We start from the raw sequence: 21,463 nt of genomic DNA on the forward strand, positions 1-21,463 counted from the left end.
AGGGTTAGGCTATGCTATTGTGCACCTACCTGATGCATCAGAAGGTGCGAGGCCCTTGCTAAATTCTGTGCACAGACTTTGAGATCTATACTTTAGACTGTATCTAAACCTGCTCCAACATGGACTGACATTCTGGCCTACTTTCAGCCGATGCGACTTGTCTGTCGCTGAACAGTCGCTTTTTATGTATTCAGCACCTATGTATAATGTTGTAAAAATGCTCTAGAAGCTAAAGTCGCAGAAATGTCACACATATTTGGCCTGCAACTTTCTGTGCGACAAATTCAGACAGGAAAAATCAGTATAAATCCTTAGAAAATTATCCCCCAGTGTCTCCATCTGCTGGCGGTATTGAATAAGCATTGCTGCACTGATGGGGTATGCATTAGACGAAAAAAAAGAAGAAAAAGAAGAATAATACGCCCAGAAAAGAGGCGAAAAGGAGAAAAACGTAAAAAAACGTGAAAAAAAAGTAAGAGGAAGAGAAGGGAAAAAAAGGTGGAAATGGGTTTAAAAGTGATTTCGGCGGAGAAATATATATATATATATATATATATATATATATATATATATATATACGCGCACACACACACATATATATAAACGTATTCTCCGTTGAGATATTGCAGCCGCTGCTGTGTCCAGGCCCAGGAGCCTTAGCACTGTGCTGTGATGTCACTCAATACCACTGACATCACTAGGTGTAAACAACATCTCTCCTTTGCTGTGTATGTGACTATGGAGCTGTTTGGTGATGTCGTCTATTATGGCCTTCATAGAAGCAACAGGAGATTGTTGCATCCATCTAGAACCCTCAGAACTACAGTGCTATGATGTCACTCACTTCCACAGGCCTTGCAGAGTGTAAACAACAACAACCCAGCTTTGTTGTGTATGTAACCATAGGGATTTGTGATGTCACCTAGAACCTTCACAGCAGCGACAGCTTTATGAGGAGCATCAGCACTGCTCTGCCTGAGCAGAACCATCACCGCCATAGGTTGTCAAATAACCCGGGTTTAACCCACACAGGTAAGTCCAATGGGGTGCAGGCATGTCCTCTATGCTTACAGCTTCCCGTGGGTGTTGGTTTGATACCGTTTGGGGACAGCCAAGGAGGCATCTGCAGGCAACAAAGGTAGGTGTGTGCTTGTGTGTGTGTTTCCTATGCAGATCCTAAGCCCAGTGTCACATGCAAGTAGGAGGAGTAAGAAGGGTTCCTGGCAAATCCGGGTTATGGATTGCATTTAAAAAGGCCCCGTGGGAGTGCAATGGGCCCCTGTCTTGCTGCTTAGCAATAATGGTATGGGTTTAGGTTCTGCTGTGTGTACTGGTGGTTGACTGCCCCCCAGCCCAGAGTGTGCATGGAAAATTGTCTGGCAGCCTCCCTGACAGCAAGCAGTGATAGTGCCCATGAAGGGCACCTTGTTGGGCCCGCCCCTTTCACGGTTATCGCTTCTCGGCCTTTTGGCTAAGATCAAGTGTAGTATCTGTTCTTATCAGTTTAATATCTGATACGTCCCCTATCTGGGGACCATATATTAAATGGATTTTTGAGAACGGGGGCCGATTTCGAAGCTTGCTTCCGTCGCCCTATGCATTGACCCGATATGGCAGTATCTTCGGGTACAGTGCACCACCCCCTTACAGGGTTAAAAAGAAAGATTCCTACTTTCATTGCTACCTGCTTGCTGGCTAGCCAGCTAGCCAGCCCTGTGGGCCTTGCTGCTGCTGCAGCCAAAAAACAAAAGGTGGTGCTGCTGCTGCTTCTGCTGCTTCTGCTTCTGCTTGTGTCTGGCCGCTGTTGGAGCGTCCAGGCACAGGACTTCTGCTGCTGCTGACTAAATGGCCTCCTTAATTGGATCATTTGAGTAGCCAGCACACCTGTGCAGGTAGGGCATGACATGATAGGCAGCTGCCTTGATAGCGGGTGGGTGCTGAATGTTCCTAATTGACAAAATAAGATTAATGCTTATGAAGAAATATAAAATCTCATCCCTTCCCCAATATCGCGCCACACCCCTACCCCTTAATTCCCTGGTTGAACTTGATGGACATATGTCTTTTTTCGACCGTACTAACTATGTAACTATGTAACATAACATGGGGGGGGGGGGGTCTCCTGGCTGTTCACACAGGTGTGTCATTGCTGTACATTGACCATGCATTGCTTCTGTGGTATTGCAAAGGCAAAGACAAATGCTTCCAGCCATCCATTGCACTAATGGATTGGTCATCAGCTGGCTGTCTATGTCCCGCATCAATATAGACCAAAGTACAGAGGGTTAGGCTATGCTATTGTGCACCTACCTGATGCATCAGAAGGTGCGAGGCCCTTGCTAAATTCTGTGCACAGACTTTGAGATCTATACTTTAGACTGTATCTAAACCTGCTCCAACATGGACTGACATTCTGGCCTACTTTCAGCCGATGCGACTTGTCTGTCGCTGAACAGTCGCTTTTTATGTATTCAGCACCTATGTATAATGTTGTAAAAATGCTCTAGAAGCTAAAGTCGCTGAAATGTCACACATATTTGGCCTGCAACTTTCTGTGCGACAAATTCAGACAGGAAAAATCAGTATAAATCCTTAGAAAATTATCCCCCAGTGTCTCCATCTGCTGGCGGTATTGAATAAGCATTGCTGCACTGATGGGGTATGCATTAGACGAAAAAAAAGAAGAAAAAGAAGAATAATACGCCCAGAAAAGAGGCGAAAAGGAGAAAAACGTAAAAAAACGTGAAAAAAAAGTAAGAGGAAGAGAAGGGAAAAAAAGGTGGAAATGGGTTTAAAAGTGATTTCGGCGGAGAAATATATATATATATATATATATATATATATATATATATATATATACGCGCACACACACACATATATATAAACGTATTCTCCGTTGAGATTATTGCAGCCGCTGCTGTGTCCAGGCCCAGGAGCCTTAGCACTGTGCTGTGATGTCACTCAATACCACTGACATCACTAGGTGTAAACAACATCTCTCCTTTGCTGTGTATGTGACTATGGAGCTGTTTGGTGATGTCGTCTATTATGGCCTTCATAGAAGCAACAGGAGATTGTTGCATCCATCTAGAACCCTCAGAACTACAGTGCTATGATGTCACTCACTTCCACAGGCCTTGCAGAGTGTAAACAACAACAACCCAGCTTTGTTGTGTATGTAACCATAGGGATTTGTGATGTCACCTAGAACCTTCACAGCAGCGACAGCTTTATGAGGAGCATCAGCACTGCTCTGCCTGAGCAGAACCATCACCGCCATAGGTTGTCAAATAACCCGGGTTTAACCCACACAGGTAAGTCCAATGGGGTGCAGGAATGTCCTCTATGCTTACAGCTTCCCGTGGGTGTTGGTTTGATACCGTTTGGGGACAGCCAAGGAGGCATCTGCAGGCAACAAAGGTAGGTGTGTGCTTGTGTGTGTGTTTCCTATGCAGATCCTAAGCCCAGTGTCACATGCAAGTAGGAGGAGTAAGAAGGGTTCCTGGCAAATCCGGGTTATGGATTGCATTTAAAAAGGCCCCGTGGGAGTGCAATGGGCCCCTGTCTTGCTGCTTAGCAATAATGGTATGGGTTTAGGTTCTGCTGTGTGTACTGGTGGTTGACTGCCCCCCAGCCCAGAGTGTGCATGGAAAATTGTCTGGCAGCCTCCCTGACAGCAAGCAGTGATAGTGCCCATGAAGGGCACCTTGTTGGGCCCGCCCCTTTCACGGTTATCGCTTCTCGGCCTTTTGGCTAAGATCAAGTGTAGTATCTGTTCTTATCAGTTTAATATCTGATACGTCCCCTATCTGGGGACCATATATTAAATGGATTTTTGAGAACGGGGGCCGATTTCGAAGCTTGCTTCCGTCGCCCTATGCATTGACCCGATATGGCAGTATCTTCGGGTACAGTGCACCACCCCCTTACAGGGTTAAAAAGAAAGATTCCTACTTTCATTGCTACCTGCTTGCTGGCTAGCCAGCTAGCCAGCCCTGTGGGCCTTGCTGCTGCTGCAGCCAAAAAACAAAAGGTGGTGCTGCTGCTGCTTCTGCTGCTTCTGCTTCTGCTTGTGTCTGGCCGCTGTTGGAGCGTCCAGGCACAGGACTTCTGCTGCTGCTGACTAAATGGCCTCCTTAATTGGATCATTTGAGTAGCCAGCACACCTGTGCAGGTAGGGCATGACATGATAGGCAGCTGCCTTGATAGCGGGTGGGTGCTGAATGTTCCTAATTGACAAAATAAGATTAATGCTTATGAAGAAATATAAAATCTCATCCCTTCCCCAATATCGCGCCACACCCCTACCCCTTAATTCCCTGGTTGAACTTGATGGACATATGTCTTTTTTCGACCGTACTAACTATGTAACTATGTAACATAACATGGGGGGGGGGGGGGGGGTCTCCTGGCTGTTCACACAGGTGTGTCATTGCTGTACATTGACCATGCATTGCTTCTGTGGTATTGCAAAGGCAAAGACAAATGCTTCCAGCCATCCATTGCACTAATGGATTGGTCATCAGCTGGCTGTCTATGTCCCGCATCAATATAGACCAAAGTACAGAGGGTTAGGCTATGCTATTGTGCACCTACCTGATGCATCAGAAGGTGCGAGGCCCTTGCTAAATTCTGTGCACAGACTTTGAGATCTATACTTTTGACTGTATCTAAACCTGCTCCAACATGGACTGACATTCTGGCCTACTTTCAGCCGATGCGACTTGTCTGTCGCTGAACAGTCGCTTTTGATGTATTCAGCACCTATGTATAATGTTGTAAAAATGCTCTAGAAGCTAAAGTCGCAGAAATGTCACACATATTTGGCCTGCAACTTTCTGTGCGACAAATTCAGACAGGAAAAATCAGTATAAATCCTTAGAAAATTATCCCCCAGTGTCTCCATCTGCTGGCGGTATTGAATAAGCATTGCTGCACTGATGGGGTATGCATTAGACGAAAAAAAAGAAGAAAAAGAAGAATAATACGCCCAGAAAAGAGGCGAAAAGGAGAAAAACGTAAAAAAACGTGAAAAAAAAGTAAGAGGAAGAGAAGGGAAAAAAAGGTGGAAATGGGTTTAAAAGTGATTTCGGCGGAGAAATATATATATATATATATATATATATATATATATATATACGCGCACACACACACATATATATAAACGTATTCTCCGTTGAGATATTGCAGCCGCTGCTGTGTCCAGGCCCAGGAGCCTTAGCACTGTGCTGTGATGTCACTCAATACCACTGACATCACTAGGTGTAAACAACATCTCTCCTTTGCTGTGTATGTGACTATGGAGCTGTTTGGTGATGTCGTCTATTATGGCCTTCATAGAAGCAACAGGAGATTGTTGCATCCATCTAGAACCCTCAGAACTACAGTGCTATGATGTCACTCACTTCCACAGGCCTTGCAGAGTGTAAACAACAACAACCCAGCTTTGTTGTGTATGTAACCATAGGGATTTGTGATGTCACCTAGAACCTTCACAGCAGCGACAGCTTTATGAGGAGCATCAGCACTGCTCTGCCTGAGCAGAACCATCACCGCCATAGGTTGTCAAATAACCCGGGTTTAACCCACACAGGTAAGTCCAATGGGGTGCAGGCATGTCCTCTATGCTTACAGCTTCCCGTGGGTGTTGGTTTGATACCGTTTGGGGACAGCCAAGGAGGCATCTGCAGGCAACAAAGGTAGGTGTGTGCTTGTGTGTGTGTTTCCTATGCAGATCCTAAGCCCAGTGTCACATGCAAGTAGGAGGAGTAAGAAGGGTTCCTGGCAAATCCGGGTTATGGATTGCATTTAAAAAGGCCCCGTGGGAGTGCAATGGGCCCCTGTCTTGCTGCTTAGCAATAATGGTATGGGTTTAGGTTCTGCTGTGTGTACTGGTGGTTGACTGCCCCCCAGCCCAGAGTGTGCATGGAAAATTGTCTGGCAGCCTCCCTGACAGCAAGCAGTGATAGTGCCCATGAAGGGCACCTTGTTGGGCCCGCCCCTTTCACGGTTATCGCTTCTCGGCCTTTTGGCTAAGATCAAGTGTAGTATCTGTTCTTATCAGTTTAATATCTGATACGTCCCCTATCTGGGGACCATATATTAAATGGATTTTTGAGAACGGGGGCCGATTTCGAAGCTTGCTTCCGTCGCCCTATGCATTGACCCGATATGGCAGTATCTTCGGGTACAGTGCACCACCCCCTTACAGGGTTAAAAAGAAAGATTCCTACTTTCATTGCTACCTGCTTGCTGGCTAGCCAGCTAGCCAGCCCTGTGGGCCTTGCTGCTGCTGCAGCCAAAAAACAAAAGGTGGTGCTGCTGCTGCTTCTGCTGCTTCTGCTTCTGCTTGTGTCTGGCCGCTGTTGGAGCGTCCAGGCACAGGACTTCTGCTGCTGCTGACTAAATGGCCTCCTTAATTGGATCATTTGAGTAGCCAGCACACCTGTGCAGGTAGGGCATGACATGATAGGCAGCTGCCTTGATAGCGGGTGGGTGCTGAATGTTCCTAATTGACAAAATAAGATTAATGCTTATGAAGAAATATAAAATCTCATCCCTTCCCCAATATCGCGCCACACCCCTACCCCTTAATTCCCTGGTTGAACTTGATGGACATATGTCTTTTTTCGACCGTACTAACTATGTAACTATGTAACATAACATGGGGGGGGGGGGGGGGGTCTCCTGGCTGTTCACACAGGTGTGTCATTGCTGTACATTGACCATGCATTGCTTCTGTGGTATTGCAAAGGCAAAGACAAATGCTTCCAGCCATCCATTGCACTAATGGATTGGTCATCAGCTGGCTGTCTATGTCCCGCATCAATATAGACCAAAGTACAGAGGGTTAGGCTATGCTATTGTGCACCTACCTGATGCATCAGAAGGTGCGAGGCCCTTGCTAAATTCTGTGCACAGACTTTGAGATCTATACTTTAGACTGTATCTAAACCTGCTCCAACATGGACTGACATTCTGGCCTACTTTCAGCCGATGCGACTTGTCTGTCGCTGAACAGTCGCTTTTTATGTATTCAGCACCTATGTATAATGTTGTAAAAATGCTCTAGAAGCTAAAGTCGCAGAAATGTCACACATATTTGGCCTGCAACTTTCTGTGCGACAAATTCAGACAGGAAAAATCAGTATAAATCCTTAGAAAATTATCCCCCAGTGTCTCCATCTGCTGGCGGTATTGAATAAGCATTGCTGCACTGATGGGGTATGCATTAGACGAAAAAAAAGAAGAGAAAGAAGAATAATACGCCCAGAAAAGAGGCGAAAAGGAGAAAAACGTAAAAAAACGTGAAAAAAAAGTAAGAGGAAGAGAAGGGAAAAAAAGGTGGAAATGGGTTTAAAAGTGATTTCGGCGGAGAAATATATATATATATATATATATATATATATATATATATATATACGCGCACACACACACATATATATAAACGTATTCTCCGTTGAGATATTGCAGCCGCTGCTGTGTCCAGGCCCAGGAGCCTTAGCACTGTGCTGTGATGTCACTCAATACCACTGACATCACTAGGTGTAAACAACATCTCTCCTTTGCTGTGTATGTGACTATGGAGCTGTTTGGTGATGTCGTCTATTATGGCCTTCATAGAAGCAACAGGAGATTGTTGCATCCATCTAGAACCCTCAGAACTACAGTGCTATGATGTCACTCACTTCCACAGGCCTTGCAGAGTGTAAACAACAACAACCCAGCTTTGTTGTGTATGTAACCATAGGGATTTGTGATGTCACCTAGAACCTTCACAGCAGCGACAGCTTTATGAGGAGCATCAGCACTGCTCTGCCTGAGCAGAACCATCACCGCCATAGGTTGTCAAATAACCCGGGTTTAACCCACACAGGTAAGTCCAATGGGGTGCAGGCATGTCCTCTATGCTTACAGCTTCCCGTGGGTGTTGGTTTGATACCGTTTGGGGACAGCCAAGGAGGCATCTGCAGGCAACAAAGGTAGGTGTGTGCTTGTGTGTGTGTTTCCTATGCAGATCCTAAGCCCAGTGTCACATGCAAGTAGGAGGAGTAAGAAGGGTTCCTGGCAAATCCGGGTTATGGATTGCATTTAAAAAGGCCCCGTGGGAGTGCAATGGGCCCCTGTCTTGCTGCTTAGCAATAATGGTATGGGTTTAGGTTCTGCTGTGTGTACTGGTGGTTGACTGCCCCCCAGCCCAGAGTGTGCATGGAAAATTGTCTGGCAGCCTCCCTGACAGCAAGCAGTGATAGTGCCCATGAAGGGCACCTTGTTGGGCCCGCCCCTTTCACGGTTATCGCTTCTCGGCCTTTTGGCTAAGATCAAGTGTAGTATCTGTTCTTATCAGTTTAATATCTGATACGTCCCCTATCTGGGGACCATATATTAAATGGATTTTTGAGAACGGGGGGCCGATTTCGAAGCTTGCTTCCGTCGCCCTATGCATTGACCCGATATGGCAGTATCTTCGGGTACAGTGCACCACCCCCTTACAGGGTTAAAAAGAAAGATTCCTACTTTCATTGCTACCTGCTTGCTGGCTAGCCAGCTAGCCAGCCCTGTGGGCCTTGCTGCTGCTGCAGCCAAAAAACAAAAGGTGGTGCTGCTGCTGCTTCTGCTGCTTCTGCTTCTGCTTGTGTCTGGCCGCTGTTGGAGCGTCCAGGCACAGGACTTCTGCTGCTGCTGACTAAATGGCCTCCTTAATTGGATCATTTGAGTAGCCAGCACACCTGTGCAGGTAGGGCATGACATGATAGGCAGCTGCCTTGATAGCGGGTGGGTGCTGAATGTTCCTAATTGACAAAATAAGATTAATGCTTATGAAGAAATATAAAATCTCATCCCTTCCCCAATATCGCGCCACACCCCTACCCCTTAATTCCCTGGTTGAACTTGATGGACATATGTCTTTTTTCGACCGTACTAACTATGTAACTATGTAACATAACATGGGGGGGGGGGGGGGGGTCTCCTGGCTGTTCACACAGGTGTGTCATTGCTGTACATTGACCATGCATTGCTTCTGTGGTATTGCAAAGGCAAAGACAAATGCTTCCAGCCATCCATTGCACTAATGGATTGGTCATCAGCTGGCTGTCTATGTCCCGCATCAATATAGACCAAAGTACAGAGGGTTAGGCTATGCTATTGTGCACCTACCTGATGCATCAGAAGGTGCGAGGCCCTTGCTAAATTCTGTGCACAGACTTTGAGATCTATACTTTAGACTGTATCTAAACCTGCTCCAACATGGACTGACATTCTGGCCTACTTTCAGCCGATGCGACTTGTCTGTCGCTGAACAGTCGCTTTTTATGTATTCAGCACCTATGTATAATGTTGTAAAAATGCTCTAGAAGCTAAAGTCGCAGAAATGTCACACATATTTGGCCTGCAACTTTCTGTGCGACAAATTCAGACAGGAAAAATCAGTATAAATCCTTAGAAAATTATCCCCCAGTGTCTCCATCTGCTGGCGGTATTGAATAAGCATTGCTGCACTGATGGGGTATGCATTAGACGAAAAAAAAGAAGAAAAAGAAGAATAATACGCCCAGAAAAGAGGCGAAAAGGAGAAAAACGTAAAAAAACGTGAAAAAAAAGTAAGAGGAAGAGAAGGGAAAAAAAGGTGGAAATGGGTTTAAAAGTGATTTCGGCGGAGAAATATATATATATATATATATATATATATATATATATATATATACGCGCACACACACACATATATATAAACGTATTCTCCGTTGAGATATTGCAGCCGCTGCTGTGTCCAGGCCCAGGAGCCTTAGCACTGTGCTGTGATGTCACTCAATACCACTGACATCACTAGGTGTAAACAACATCTCTCCTTTGCTGTGTATGTGACTATGGAGCTGTTTGGTGATGTCGTCTATTATGGCCTTCATAGAAGCAACAGGAGATTGTTGCATCCATCTAGAACCCTCAGAACTACAGTGCTATGATGTCACTCACTTCCACAGGCCTTGCAGAGTGTAAACAACAACAACCCAGCTTTGTTGTGTATGTAACCATAGGGATTTGTGATGTCACCTAGAACCTTCACAGCAGCGACAGCTTTATGAGGAGCATCAGCACTGCTCTGCCTGAGCAGAACCATCACCGCCATAGGTTGTCAAATAACCCGGGTTTAACCCACACAGGTAAGTCCAATGGGGTGCAGGCATGTCCTCTATGCTTACAGCTTCCCGTGGGTGTTGGTTTGATACCGTTTGGGGACAGCCAAGGAGGCATCTGCAGGCAACAAAGGTAGGTGTGTGCTTGTGTGTGTGTTTCCTATGCAGATCCTAAGCCCAGTGTCACATGCAAGTAGGAGGAGTAAGAAGGGTTCCTGGCAAATCCGGGTTATGGATTGCATTTAAAAAGGCCCCGTGGGAGTGCAATGGGCCCCTGTCTTGCTGCTTAGCAATAATGGTATGGGTTTAGGTTCTGCTGTGTGTACTGGTGGTTGACTGCCCCCCAGCCCAGAGTGTGCATGGAAAATTGTCTGGCAGCCTCCCTGACAGCAAGCAGTGATAGTGCCCATGAAGGGCACCTTGTTGGGCCCGCCCCTTTCACGGTTATCGCTTCTCGGCCTTTTGGCTAAGATCAAGTGTAGTATCTGTTCTTATCAGTTTAATATCTGATACGTCCCCTATCTGGGGACCATATATTAAATGGATTTTTGAGAACGGGGGCCGATTTCGAAGCTTGCTTCCGTCGCCCTATGCATTGACCCGATATGGCAGTATCTTCGGGTACAGTGCACCACCCCCTTACAGGGTTAAAAAGAAAGATTCCTACTTTCATTGCTACCTGCTTGCTGGCTAGCCAGCTAGCCAGCCCTGTGGGCCTTGCTGCTGCTGCAGCCAAAAAACAAAAGGTGGTGCTGCTGCTGCTTCTGCTGCTTCTGCTTCTGCTTGTGTCTGGCCGCTGTTGGAGCGTCCAGGCACAGGACTTCTGCTGCTGCTGACTAAATGGCCTCCTTAATTGGATCATTTGAGTAGCCAGCACACCTGTGCAGGTAGGGCATGACATGATAGGCAGCTGCCTTGATAGCGGGTGGGTGCTGAATGTTCCTAATTGACAAAATAAGATTAATGCTTATGAAGAAATATAAAATCTCATCCCTTCCCCAATATCGCGCCACACCCCTACCCCTTAATTCCCTGGTTGAACTTGATGGACATATGTCTTTTTTCGACCGTACTAACTATGTAACTATGTAACATAACATGGGGGGGGGGGGGGGGTCTCCTGGCTGTTCACACAGGTGTGTCATTGCTGTACATTGACCATGCATTGCTTCTGTGGTATTGCAAAGGCAAAGACAAATGCTTCCAGCCATCCATTGCACTAATGGATTGGTCATCAGCTGGCTGTCTATGTCCCGCATCAATATAGACCAAAGTACAGAGGGTTAGGCTATGCTATTGTGCACCTACCTGATGCATCAGAAGGTGCGAGGCCCTTGCTAAATTCTGTGCACAGACTTTGAGATCTATACTTTAGACTGTATCTAAACCTGCTCCAACATGGACTGACATTCTGGCCTACTTTCAGCCGATGCGACTTGTCTGTCGCTGAACAGTCGCTTTTTATGTATTCAGCACCTATGTATAATGTTGTAAAAATGCTCTAGAAGCTAAAGTCGCAGAAATGTCACACATATTTGGCCTGCAACTTTCTGTGCGACAAATTCAGACAGGAAAAATCAGTATAAATCCTTAGAAAATTATCCCCCGGTGTCTCCATCTGCTGGCGGTATTGAATAAGCATTGCTGCACTGATGGGGTATGCATTAGACGAAAAAAAAGAAGAAAAAGAAGAATAATACGCCCAGAAAAGAGGCGAAAAGGAGAAAAACGTAAAAAAACGTGAAAAAAAAGTAAGAGGAAGAGAAGGGAAAAAAAGGTGGAAATGGGTTTAAAAGTGATTTCGGCGGAGAAATATATATATATATATATATATATATATATATATATATATATATACGCGCACACACACACATATATATAAACGTATTCTCCGTTGAGATATTGCAGCCGCTGCTGTGTCCAGGCCCAGGAGCCTTAGCACTGTGCTGTGATGTCACTCAATACCACTGACATCACTAGGTGTAAACAACATCTCTCCTTTGCTGTGTATGTGACTATGGAGCTGTTTGGTGATGTCGTCTATTATGGCCTTCATAGAAGCAACAGGAGATTGTTGCATCCATCTAGAACCCTCAGAACTACAGTGCTATGATGTCACTCACTTCCACAGGCCTTGCAGAGTGTAAACAACAACAACCCAGCTTTGTTGTGTATGTAACCATAGGGATTTGTGATGTCACCTAGAACCTTCACAGCAGCGACAGCTTTATGAGGAGCATCAGCACTGCTCTGCCTGAGCAGAACCATCACCGCCATAGGTTGTCAAATAACCCGGGTTTAACCCACACAGGTAAGTCCAATGGGGTGCAGGCATGTCCTCTATGCTTACAGCTTCCCGTGGGTGTTGGTTTGATACCGTTTGGGGACAGCCAAGGAGGCATCTGCAGGCAACAAAGGTAGGTGTGTGCTTGTGTGTGTGTTTCCTATGCAGATCCTAAGCCCAGTGTCACATGCAAGTAGGAGGAGTAAGAAGGGTTCCTGGCAAATCCGGGTTATGGATTGCATTTAAAAAGGCCCCGTGGGAGTGCAATGGGCCCCTGTCTTGCTGCTTAGCAATAATGGTATGGGTTTAGGTTCTGCTGTGTGTACTGGTGGTTGACTGCCCCCCAGCCCAGAGTGTGCATGGAAAATTGTCTGGCAGCCTCCCTGACAGCAAGCAGTGATAGTGCCCATGAAGGGCACCTTGTTGGGCCCGCCCCTTTCACAGTTATCGCTTCTCGGCCTTTTGGCTAAGATCAAGTGTAGTATCTGTTCTTATCAGTTTAATATCTGATACGTCCCCTATCTGGGGACCATATATTAAATGGATTTTTGAGAACGGGGGCCGATTTCGAAGCTTGCTTCCGTCGCCCTATGCATTGACCCAATATGGCAGTATCTTCGGGTACAGTGCACCACCCCCTTACAGGGTTAAAAAGAAAGATTCCTACTTTCATTGCTGCTTGCTGGCTAGCCAGCTAGCCAGCCCTGTGGGCCTTGCTGCTGCTGCAGCCAAAAAACAAAAGGTGGTGCTGCTGCTGCTTCTGCTGCTTCTGCTTCTGCTTGTGTCTGGCCGCTGTTGGAGCGTCCAGACACAGGACTTCTGCTGCTGCTGACTAAATGGCCTCCTTAATTGGATCATTTGAGTAGCCAGCACACCTGTGCAGGTAGGGCATGACATGATAGGCAGCTGCCTTGATAGCGGGTGGGTGCTGAATGTTCCTAATTGACAAAATAAGATTAATGCTTATGAAGAAATATAAAATCTCATCCCTTCCCCAATATCGCGCCACACCCCTACCCCTTAATTCCCTGGTTGAACTTGATGGACATATGTCTTTTTTCGACCGTACTAACTATGTAACTATGTAACATAACATGGGGGGGGGGGGGGTCTCCTGGCTGTTCACACAGGTGTGTCATTGCTGTACATTGACCATGCATTGCTTCTGTGGTATTGCAAAGGCAAAGACAAATGCTTCCAGCCATCCATTGCACTAATGGATTGGTCATCAGCTGGCTGTCTATGTCCCGCATCAATATAGACCAAAGTACAGAGGGTTAGGCTATGCTATTGTGCACCTACCTGATGCATCAGAAGGTGCGAGGCCCTTGCTAAATTCTGTGCACAGACTTTGAGATCTATACTTTAGACTGTATCTAAACCTGCTCCAACATGGACTGACATTCTGGCCTACTTTCAGCCGATGCGACTTGTCTGTCGCTGAACAGTCGCTTTTTATGTATTCAGCACCTATGTATAATGTTGTAAAAATGCTCTAGAAGCTAAAGTCGCAGAAATGTCACACATATTTGGCCTGCAACTTTCTATGCGACAAATTCAGACAGGAAAAATCAGTATAAATCCTTAGAAAATTATCCCCCAGTGTCTCCATCTGCTGGTGGTATTGAATAAGCATTGCTGCACTGATGGGGTATGCATTAGACGAAAAAAAGAAGAAAAAGAAGAATAATACGCCCAGAAAAGAGGCGAAAAGGAGAAAAACGTAAAAAAACGTGAAAAAAAAGTAAGAGGAAGAGAAGGGAAAAAAAGGTGGAAATGGGTTTAAAAGTGATTTCGGCGGAGAAATATATATATATATATATATATATATATATATATATATACGCGCACACACACACATATATATAAACGTATTCTCCGTTGAGATATTGCAGCCGCTGCTGTGTCCAGGCCCAGGAGCCTTAGCACTGTGCTGTGATGTCACTCAATACCACTGACATCACTAGGTGTAAACAACATCTCTCCTTTGCTGTGTATGTGACTATGGAGCTGTTTGGTGATGTCGTCTATTATGGCCTTCATAGAAGCAACAGGAGATTGTTGCATCCATCTAGAACCCTCAGAACTACAGTGCTATGATGTCACTCACTTCCACAGGCCTTGCAGAGTGTAAACAACAACAACCCAGCTTTGTTGTGTATGTAACCATAGGGATTTGTGATGTCACCTAGAACCTTCACAGCAGCGACAGCTTTATGAGGAGCATCAGCACTGCTCTGCCTGAGCAGAACCATCACCGCCATAGGTTGTCAAATAACCCGGGTTTAACCCACACAGGTAAGTCCAATGGGGTGCAGGCATGTCCTCTATGCTTACAGCTTCCCGTGGGTGTTGGTTTGATACCGTTTGGGGACAGCCAAGGAGGCATCTGCAGGCAACAAAGGTAGGTGTGTGCTTGTGTGTGTGTTTCCTATGCAGATCCTAAGCCCAGTGTCACATGCAAGTAGGAGGAGTAAGAAGGGTTCCTGGCAAATCCGGGTTATGGATTGCATTTAAAAAGGCCCCGTGGGAGTGCAATGGGCCCCTGTCTTGCTGCTTAGCAATAATGGTATGGGTTTAGGTTCTGCTGTGTGTACTGGTGGTTGACTGCCCCCCAGCCCAGAGTGTGCATGGAAAATTGTCTGGCAGCCTCCCTGACAGCAAGCAGTGATAGTGCCCATGAAGGGCACCTTGTTGGGCCCGCCCCTTTCACGGTTATCGCTTCTCGGCCTTTTGGCTAAGATCAAGTGTAGTATCTGTTCTTATCAGTTTAATATCTGATACGTCCCCTATCTGGGGACCATATATTAAATGGATTTTTGAGAACGGGGGCCGATTTCGAAGCTTGCTTCCGTCGCCCTATGCATTGACCCGATATGGCAGTATCTTCGGGTACAGTGCACCACCCCCTTACAGGGTTAAAAAGAAAGATTCCTACTTTCATTGCTACCTGCTTGCTGGCTAGCCAGCTAGCCAGCCCTGTGGGCCTTGCTGCTGCTGCAGCCAAAAAACAAAAGGTGGTGCTGCTGCTGCTTCTGCTGCTTCTGCTTCTGCTTGTGTCTGGCCGCTGTTGGAGCGTCCAGGCACAGGACTTCTGCTGCTGCTGACTAAATGGCCTCCTTAATTGGATCATTTGAGTAGCCAGCACACCTGTGCAGGTAGGGCATGACATGATAGGCAGCTGCCTTGATAGCGGGTGGGTGCTGAATGTTCCTAATTGACAAAATAAGATTAATGCTTATGAAGAAATATAAAATCTCATCCCTTCCCCAATATCGCGCCACACCCCTACCCCTTAATTCCCTGGTTGAACTTGATGGACATATGTCTTTTTTCGACCGTACTAACTATGTAACTATGTAACATAACATGGGGGGGGGGGGGGGTCTCCTGGCTGTTCACACAGGTGTGTCATTGCTGTACATTGACCATGCATTGCTTCTGTGGTATTGCAAAGGCAAAGACAAATGCTTCCAGCCATCCATTGCACTAATGGATTGGTCATCAGCTGGCTGTCTATGTCCCGCATCAATATAGACCAAAGTACAGAGGGTTAGGCTATGCTATTGTGCACCTACCTGATGCATCAGAAGGTGCGAGGCCCTTGCTAAATTCTGTGCACAGACTTTGAGATCTATACTTTAGACTGTATCTAAACCTGCTCCAACATGGACTGACATTCTGGCCTACTTTCAGCCGATGCGACTTGTCTGTCGCTGAACAGTCGCTTTTTATGTATTCAGCACCTATGTATAATGTTGTAAAAATGCTCTAGAAGCTAAAGTCGCAGAAATGTCACACATATTTGGCCTGCAACTTTCTGTGCGACAAATTCAGACAGGAAAAATCAGTATAAATCCTTAGAAAATTATCCCCCAGTGTCTCCATCTGCTGGCGGTATTGAATAAGCATTGCTGCACTGATGGGGTATGCATTAGACGAAAAAAAAGAAGAAAAAGAAGAATAATACGCCCAGAAAAGAGGCGAAAAGGAGAAAAACGTAAAAAAACGTGAAAAAAAAGTAAGAGGAAGAGAAGGGAAAAAAAGGTGGAAATGGGTTTAAAAGTGATTTCGGCGGAGAAATATATATATATATATATATATATATATATATATATATATATACGCGCACACACACACATATATATAAACGTATTCTCCGTTGAGATATTGCAGCCGCTGCTGTGTCCAGGCCCAGGAGCCTTAGCACTGTGCTGTGATGTCACTCAATACCACTGACATCACTAGGTGTAAACAACATCTCTCCTTTGCTGTGTATGTGACTATGGAGCTGTTTGGTGATGTCGTCTATTATGGCCTTCATAGAAGCAACAGGAGATTGTTGCATCCATCTAGAACCCTCAGAACTACAGTGCTATGATGTCACTCACTTCCACAGGCCTTGCAGAGTGTAAACAACAACAACCCAGCTTTGTTGTGTATGTAACCATAGGGATTTGTGATGTCACCTAGAACCTTCACAGCAGCGACAGCTTTATGAGGAGCATCAGCACTGCTCTGCCTGAGCAGAACCATCACCGCCATAGGTTGTCAAATAACCCGGGTTTAACCCACACAGGTAAGTCCAATGGGGTGCAGGCATGTCCTCTATGCTTACAGCTTCCCGTGGGTGTTGGTTTGATACCGTTTGGGGACAGCCAAGGAGGCATCTGCAGGCAACAAAGGTAGGTGTGTGCTTGTGTGTGTGTTTCCTATGCAGATCCTAAGCCCAGTGTCACATGCAAGTAGGAGGAGTAAGAAGGGTTCCTGGCAAATCCGGGTTATGGATTGCATTTAAAAAGGCCCCGTGGGAGTGCAATGGGCCCCTGTCTTGCTGCTTAGCAATAATGGTATGGGTTTAGGTTCTGCTGTGTGTACTGGTGGTTGACTGCCCCCCAGCCCAGAGTGTGCATGGAAAATTGTCTGGCAGCCTCCCTGACAGCAAGCAGTGATAGTGCCCATGAAGGGCACCTTGTTGGGCCCGCCCCTTTCACGGTTATCGCTTCTCGGCCTTTTGGCTAAGATCAAGTGTAGTATCTGTTCTTATCAGTTTAATATCTGATACGTCCCCTATCTGGGGACCATATATTAAATGGATTTTTGAGAACGGGGGCCGATTTCGAAGCTTGCTTCCGTCGCCCTATGCATTGACCCGATATGGCAGTATCTTCGGGTACAGTGCACCACCCCCTTACAGGGTTAAAAAGAAAGATTCCTACTTTCATTGCTACCTGCTTGCTGGCTAGCCAGCTAGCCAGCCCTGTGGGCCTTGCTGCTGCTGCAGCCAAAAAACAAAAGGTGGTGCTGCTGCTGCTTCTGCTGCTTCTGCTTCTGCTTGTGTCTGGCCGCTGTTGGAGCGTCCAGGCACAGGACTTCTGCTGCTGCTGACTAAATGGCCTCCTTAATTGGATCATTTGAGTAGCCAGCACACCTGTGCAGGTAGGGCATGACATGATAGGCAGCTGCCTTGATAGCGGGTGGGTGCTGAATGTTCCTAATTGACAAAATAAGATTAATGCTTATGAAGAAATATAAAATCTCATCCCTTCCCCAATATCGCGCCACACCCCTACCCCTTAATTCCCTGGTTGAACTTGATGGACATATGTCTTTTTTCGACCGTACTAACTATGTAACTATGTAACATAACATGGGGGGGGGGGGGGTCTCCTGGCTGTTCACACAGGTGTGTCATTGCTGTACATTGACCATGCATTGCTTCTGTGGTATTGCAAAGGCAAAGACAAATGCTTCCAGCCATCCATTGCACTAATGGATTGGTCATCAGCTGGCTGTCTATGTCCCGCATCAATATAGACCAAAGTACAGAGGGTTAGGCTATGCTATTGTGCACCTACCTGATGCATCAGAAGGTGCGAGGCCCTTGCTAAATTCTGTGCACAGACTTTGAGATCTATACTTTAGACTGTATCTAAACCTGCTCCAACATGGACTGACATTCTGGCCTACTTTCAGCCGATGCGACTTGTCTGTCGCTGAACAGTCGCTTTTTATGTATTCAGCACCTATGTATAATGTTGTAAAAATGCTCTAGAAGCTAAAGTCGCAGAAATGTCACACATATTTGGCCTGCAACTTTCTGTGCGACAAATTCAGACAGGAAAAATCAGTATAAATCCTTAGAAAATTATCCCCCGGTGTCTCCATCTGCTGGCGGTATTGAATAAGCATTGCTGCACTGATGGGGTATGCATTAGACGAAAAAAAAGAAGAAAAAGAAGAATAATACGCCCAGAAAAGAGGCGAAAAGGAGAAAAACGTAAAAAAACGTGAAAAAAAAGTAAGAGGAAGAGAAGGGAAAAAAAGGTGGAAATGGGTTTAAAAGTGATTTCGGCGGAGAAATATATATATATATATATATACGCGCACACACACACATATATATAAACGTATTCTCCGTTGAGATATTGCAGCCGCTGCTGTGTCCAGGCCCAGGAGCCTTAGCACTGTGCTGTGATGTCACTCAATACCACTGACATCACTAGGTGTAAACAACATCTCTCCTTTGCTGTGTATGTGACTATGGAGCTGTTTGGTGATGTCGTCTATTATGGCCTTCATAGAAGCAACAGGAGATTGTTGCATCCATCTAGAACCCTCAGAACTACAGTGCTATGATGTCACTCACTTCCACAGGCCTTGCAGAGTGTAAACAACAACAACCCAGCTTTGTTGTGTATGTAACCATAGGGATTTGTGATGTCACCTAGAACCTTCACAGCAGCGACAGCTTTATGAGGAGCATCAGCACTGCTCTGCCTGAGCAGAACCATCACCGCCATAGGTTGTCAAATAACCCGGGTTTAACCCACACAGGTAAGTCCAATGGGGTGCAGGCATGTCCTCTATGCTTACAGCTTCCCGTGGGTGTTGGTTTGATACCGTTTGGGGACAGCCAAGGAGGCATCTGCAGGCAACAAAGGTAGGTGTGTGCTTGTGTGTGTGTTTCCTATGCAGATCCTAAGCCCAGTGTCACATGCAAGTAGGAGGAGTAAGAAGGGTTCCTGGCAAATCCGGGTTATGGATTGCATTTAAAAAGGCCCCGTGGGAGTGCAATGGGCCCCTGTCTTGCTGCTTAGCAATAATGGTATGGGTTTAGGTTCTGCTGTGTGTACTGGTGGTTGACTGCCCCCCAGCCCAGAGTGTGCATGGAAAATTGTCTGGCAGCCTCCCTGACAGCAAGCAGTGATAGTGCCCATGAAGGGCACCTTGTTGGGCCCGCCCCTTTCACAGTTATCGCTTCTCGGCCTTTTGGCTAAGATCAAGTGTAGTATCTGTTCTTATCAGTTTAATATCTGATACGTCCCCTATCTGGGGACCATATATTAAATGGATTTTTGAGAACGGGGGCCGATTTCGAAGCTTGCTTCCGTCGCCCTATGCATTGACCCGATATGGCAGTATCTTCGGGTACAGTGCACCACCCCCTTACAGGGTTAAAAAGAAAGATTCCTACTTTCATTGCTGCTTGCTGGCTAGCCAGCTAGCCAGCCCTGTGGGCCTTGCTGCTGCTGCAGCCAAAAAACAAAAGGTGGTGCTGCTGCTGCTTCTGCTGCTTCTGCTTCTGCTTGTGTCTGGCCGCTGTTGGAGCGTCCAGACACAGGACTTCTGCTGCTGCTGACTAAATGGCCTCCTTAATTGGATCATTTGAGTAGCCAGCACACCTGTGCAGGTAGGGCATGACATGATAGGCAGCTGCCTTGATAGCGGGTGGGTGCTGAATGTTCCTAATTGACAAAATAAGATTAATGCTTATGAAGAAATATAAAATCTCATCCCTTCCCCAATATCGCGCCACACCCCTACCCCTTAATTCCCTGGTTGAACTTGATGGACATATGTCTTTTTTCGACCGTACTAACTATGTAACTATGTAACATAACATGGGGGGGGGGGGGGTCTCCTGGCTGTTCACACAGGTGTGTCATTGCTGTACATTGACCATGCATTGCTTCTGTGGTATTGCAAAGGCAAAGACAAATGCTTCCAGCCATCCATTGCACTAATGGATTGGTCATCAGCTGGCTGTCTATGTCCCGCATCAATATAGACCAAAGTACAGAGGGTTAGGCTATGCTATTGTGCACCTACCTGATGCATCAGAAGGTGCGAGGCCCTTGCTAAATTCTGTGCACAGACTTTGAGATCTATACTTTAGACTGTATCTAAACCTGCTCCAACATGGACTGACATTCTGGCCTACTTTCAGCCGATGCGACTTGTCTGTCGCTGAACAGTCGCTTTTTATGTATTCAGCACCTATGTATAATGTTGTAAAAATGCTCTAGAAGCTAAAGTCGCAGAAATGTCACACATATTTGGCCTGCAACTTTCTATGCGACAAATTCAGACAGGAAAAATCAGTATAAATCCTTAGAAAATTATCCCCCAGTGTCTCCATCTGCTGGTGGTATTGAATAAGCATTGCTGCACTGATGGGGTATGCATTAGACGAAAAAAAGAAGAAAAAGAAGAATAATACGCCCAGAAAAGAGGCGAAAAGGAGAAAAACGTAAAAAAACGTGAAAAAAAAGTAAGAGGAAGAGAAGGGAAAAAAAGGTGGAAATGGGTTTAAAAGTGATTTCGGCGGAGAAATATATATATATATATATATATATATATATATATATATATATATATACGCGCACACACACACATATATATAAACGTATTCTCCGTTGAGATATTGCAGCCGCTGCTGTGTCCAGGCCCAGGAGCCTTAGCACTGTGCTGTGATGTCACTCAATACCACTGACATCACTAGGTGTAAACAACATCTCTCCTTTGCTGTGTATGTGACTATGGAGCTGTTTGGTGATGTCGTCTATTATGGCCTTCATAGAAGCAACAGGAGATTGTTGCATCCATCTAGAACCCTCAGAACTACAGTGCTATGATGTCACTCACTTCCACAGGCCTTGCAGAGTGTAAACAACAACAACCCAGCTTTGTTGTGTATGTAACCATAGGGATTTGTGATGTCACCTAGAACCTTCACAGCAGCGACAGCTTTATGAGGAGCATC

General features: G+C 45.9%; 9 non-coding genes across 9 annotated transcripts; all 9 read left to right on the forward strand.

Moving 5' to 3' along the window:
* Nucleotides 1-1,451: 1,451 nt before the first annotated feature.
* LOC130324496 (U2 spliceosomal RNA) lies at nt 1,452-1,642 on the forward strand. Its single transcript, XR_008869490.1, has one exon. It is a non-coding gene; the product is annotated as a U2 spliceosomal RNA (small nuclear RNA).
* Nucleotides 1,643-3,733: 2,091 nt separating this feature from the next.
* LOC130324497 (U2 spliceosomal RNA) lies at nt 3,734-3,924 on the forward strand. Its single transcript, XR_008869491.1, has one exon. It is a non-coding gene; the product is annotated as a U2 spliceosomal RNA (small nuclear RNA).
* A 2,088-nt stretch (nt 3,925-6,012) lies between these two features.
* On the forward strand, nt 6,013-6,203 carry LOC130324499 (U2 spliceosomal RNA). Its single transcript, XR_008869492.1, has one exon. It is a non-coding gene; the product is annotated as a U2 spliceosomal RNA (small nuclear RNA).
* Nucleotides 6,204-8,295: 2,092 nt separating this feature from the next.
* LOC130324524 (U2 spliceosomal RNA) lies at nt 8,296-8,487 on the forward strand. Its single transcript, XR_008869515.1, has one exon. It is a non-coding gene; the product is annotated as a U2 spliceosomal RNA (small nuclear RNA).
* Nucleotides 8,488-10,579: 2,092 nt separating this feature from the next.
* Nucleotides 10,580-10,770, forward strand: LOC130324500 (U2 spliceosomal RNA). Its single transcript, XR_008869493.1, has one exon. It is a non-coding gene; the product is annotated as a U2 spliceosomal RNA (small nuclear RNA).
* Nucleotides 10,771-12,863: 2,093 nt separating this feature from the next.
* LOC130324534 (U2 spliceosomal RNA) lies at nt 12,864-13,054 on the forward strand. Its single transcript, XR_008869524.1, has one exon. It is a non-coding gene; the product is annotated as a U2 spliceosomal RNA (small nuclear RNA).
* A 2,080-nt stretch (nt 13,055-15,134) lies between these two features.
* On the forward strand, nt 15,135-15,325 carry LOC130324501 (U2 spliceosomal RNA). The gene has a single exon (XR_008869494.1). It is a non-coding gene; the product is annotated as a U2 spliceosomal RNA (small nuclear RNA).
* Nucleotides 15,326-17,415: 2,090 nt separating this feature from the next.
* LOC130324502 (U2 spliceosomal RNA) lies at nt 17,416-17,606 on the forward strand. The gene has a single exon (XR_008869495.1). It is a non-coding gene; the product is annotated as a U2 spliceosomal RNA (small nuclear RNA).
* Nucleotides 17,607-19,673: 2,067 nt separating this feature from the next.
* Nucleotides 19,674-19,864, forward strand: LOC130324503 (U2 spliceosomal RNA). Its single transcript, XR_008869496.1, has one exon. It is a non-coding gene; the product is annotated as a U2 spliceosomal RNA (small nuclear RNA).
* The last annotated feature ends 1,599 nt before the right edge of the window (nt 19,865-21,463 follow it).

The sequence above is a fragment of the Hyla sarda genome, unplaced genomic scaffold (genome assembly GCF_029499605.1).
Source record: "Hyla sarda isolate aHylSar1 unplaced genomic scaffold, aHylSar1.hap1 scaffold_265, whole genome shotgun sequence".
In the NCBI taxonomy this organism is placed as follows: domain Eukaryota; kingdom Metazoa; phylum Chordata; class Amphibia; order Anura; family Hylidae; genus Hyla; species Hyla sarda.